Here is a 3789-nt window from a genome sequence, read left to right on the forward strand (position 1 = left end):
GGGGGGGGGGGGGGTGAGGGGAGGTGGGGTTGGGTGTTGAATGCCGGGTTTCCTGACTCGTGATCAGGAGCTCATTACCCCCAAGGTCACTCCAGGGACGCCCCGCCTGGCACTCAGTGAGACACCCGGAGAGGAGACGTGTGAGACAGAGGATGGAGGGGAAAGAGGCGGGGGGGACGGGGGGGGGGGACAGCCTAAAGTGGTTTGGAGCTCCGCCGGGAGGAACGCGGGGGTTCGGGGGGGGGAGAGACGGACATGAAAAACAACAAAACAAAAAATGGATTGCATGACAGAGAGGGGGGGGGGGGGGGTGATGGGGACGGGAACAGCGGCCCAGTCAAACCACACAGAGTTATATAAATGATGGTGTTGATCCATGGAAAAAAGTTAACGCGACCACAGCAGTCGATGGAGTATTGACGCACACCAGCTGGACTCGAGGGGCCAGAGCTGAAAAACACACACTGTACTGTGTCATGTGAGTGACATCAGACTGTATGATGGTTTAATGGGTCTATTTGTGATGGTTTGGGGGTCAGGGGTCCAACACATGATGGAGCAGGTGATGGGAGGAGTTGATGGGAGTGCTTTGTTTTTAAAAGGCACAATTTCCAGAGCTGGACTAATCGGCTACAATGACTTTTGCTTGTTTGTGTTTACAGAAGTTCTGGAGGCCTAATTATATTTTCCCCTTTAATGTGTTATTCGATTTTTCTCAGGCACTGATGTTCTGTTCCACTAATGACGACCTCCTTGATTAGAAGTCTGACTCGACAAAGTGTTTAAAAACTTTCACAGTTAAAAACACGTTCTGCTTCTTTCAGTAGTCAAACCTGAATATACACGATTCATCTTTAAACGAGTTTGTTTTCCGATCTATACAAACTCCTGTTTCTGTTTGTCTGCTTTTTAAAGAGTAAGGAAAAATAAATGCAGGCATTTAAAATGACACAAAAAATAAGATGGAATAAACCACCCGACATCAAAAAACAATAATTAATAATAACACAGATAAGACATGTTGTGCTGGACTTAATAAAAGGCTCTTTTAAAAAGATATGTCACAGATTCTGCAAGTTATCCATCTACAGGGAGTGAGTGTGTGTCTGTATGTCTGTGTGTGTGTGTGTGTGTGTATGTGTGTGTGTGTGTGTGTGTTGTTGTTCTCTGGGTGTGTGGAGCCGGGTGCTGCTGATGACCCTATAACAGCAGCTCGGGCCTCGGCTACAGCTCCACAAACCTGGATTGACAGATCCCAGCTCATACGATCAATAGAGTGCACCATTAGTTCTGTTCACTCGTGATGTCAGCCTGTGTCTGTCAACTCTCTGCAGTGTACACACACACACACACACACACACACACACAGACACACAAAGACAGACACACACAGAGAAATCATCTTATATGGCCTCTCGGGTTATTGATTCAGTGCCAAGTACAGATTCATTCTTTACGACAACAACAAAGAACCCACAATTCGCCCCAAAAAGCAGCTCGATGATCATAATTATCAGATAAATCTTTGAGTGCTGGGGTCTGTTGTTAAGCTGCTGTTCACTCGTTCACAATGTGATTTTTAATGATCTAATTCAGCGTTTTAAAGGTCGTTTATAAGTGGCGGCATAATCAGAAACCGTTGTGTCACAGGCTGAACAAAACCGATCTGAAAGGAGGTCGGACGAAAACCTCGGTTCAGTCGATCCTCTCACTGGAGCTGCGTTTAAACAAAATCTACAGTCGAGTTTTAAGTCTTTGGGAGACAACTGGGATTTTATTCATGTTTTTTAAAGGTTTGGCACGACAAGCACTAGTCCCCAAATCTAAAGAAAATCTGCTTTTCACCACAACAGCTCCTGAGACGATGTGAGGAGGAGGACTGAGCTGATTTATAGGTCGGCTGATAGAAATCGGCTGACCTGTCGGTATCTGTGTTTAGGACGAACGAGCACAACATTAAAGTTAAACTAAAGAAAAGTTCCCTCTCTGCTCCCTGAACCACAACCGGAAACACAGAGATATAAAATATATGAAAGATTCAAAGATAAATCAAATGGGGTTGTGTTATTATTGGTTTATAACAGAGGTGAGCTGATTATTGATCGATTATCATGCAATTCTAACAAAGACAATAACACAACGAGGAAAAAACACAATGTTGGAGCAAATGGAAAAATCTGGCTAAATAAATCTGGTTTTCCGAACTAGGCATAAAGGAATAGTTTGCTATTTAATAAAAATTACATTTATCAGAAAGTGTTTGCTATGGTCGGGCTGTGAACATGTAGAGGAGAGGAGGTGATGGTGAGTTTAAGCAAATTAATGGGAACAGGATTATTGAGCAAGAGGCTGCAAGCTTAAAAAAGAATGGATCAGATATAAAAGTCTAAATTAAGACCGAAACTCAAAAATTAAAGGCGTTGATTTTTGGAGACGAACAAGATTCAACACGTGAAGGTCGTCCTGAATTTTGAGTTTTTAAAACTCCACACAGTCAAATCCTTTGAAAAGCTGTGATGTGGAGATACGTCGGTGTCAGAGATCCACAGGTTCGGCATCATGTTGCACAGTAATTAGTCTGACTCAGCACCCCCCCCCCCCCCCCCCCCCCCCCCGCTGATAACGATATACCATTTCTCTGCTGCCGTCTCATATTCAACTCATTAATAATACATCTCACCCATTTGCGCTCCCCCCTCCTCCCCTCCCCTCCCCCTAAGTGTGCGATAGATATGCTTTAGTGGCGTCCACCAGGAGCTTCTCCAATGATATCATCCCCCCTGGTTGGATTAAATGGGATCTGACAAACGATGGAAAAAAGGAAAACCGATGGAAAGGGGATCTGCTCCGAGGGGTTGATTCTCGGTTTGGCCACAAAGCGAGAATCAACCGACCAAAGAGTTTCACGCGGAGTGGTAGTGGGATATGATCTTTTATTCTATGCGTCCATGCAGCTCCCTGGTTATTTCTGGAATGGAGTCACCGTTCAATCCCCACTAACCCCCGTTGGTTGATTGTACGTCCGGTGGCAGAACCAATCAGAACGCGGCGGGCGGCTGGGGCCCGTCCACGGCGAGAGTCTGATGAAACCCAATGAAATCAGTCAGTCGCATTTTTTTTCCATCTCTCCTGTGACCTCGGCTGCTTCAGCTCTGATCCTCCATCTCGTCCGTTACACAAACCGGATTTTTACACACCTTATTTTGAAAAAAAGGAAGTATTCAATTTGTGCAACATGGCGGGGAAGGAAATGGAGGATGGAATTTATGGGCGTAAAAAAAAAATTGGAGAAAATTGCAGCGTCTCCGAACAGCCCGTCAAATTGAGTCAGCAGCTGTTCAGATATAAGATAATCAAACACACACACAGACACACGTACACACACATACACACGCACATATATATGTATGTTACTCCAAGAACCCGCTGTAATAACATAATCCAGAGTCGGGGGGGGGGGCAGATATATACGCTCGCTGTTGCAGTCCATAAATTTCCGTCCTCGTGTAGAGAAACCGCACAAGGACAAAAATGCAGGAACAAAATGTCCTGGACAGTGTGATTCACAGGATGCACCCTGCGAGGCTGAGAGTCACATCAGACACAACAAACACACACAACACACACAGACACACACAGGGAACATCTGTGGGGCCGTGACCGCCATTACATCAGAATGGCACAACACTGGATCCAGATGTTTCTGTACAGCAAATTAAATAAGCCGGGTTTATTTATATGTCGACCTTTATCACGAGTGGAAAGTGGAGAGTCGAGGAAGCTCCAAGG

The sequence above is a fragment of the Pleuronectes platessa genome, chromosome 22, assembly GCF_947347685.1.
Source record: "Pleuronectes platessa chromosome 22, fPlePla1.1, whole genome shotgun sequence".
NCBI classification, from domain to species: Eukaryota; Metazoa; Chordata; class Actinopteri; order Pleuronectiformes; family Pleuronectidae; genus Pleuronectes; species Pleuronectes platessa.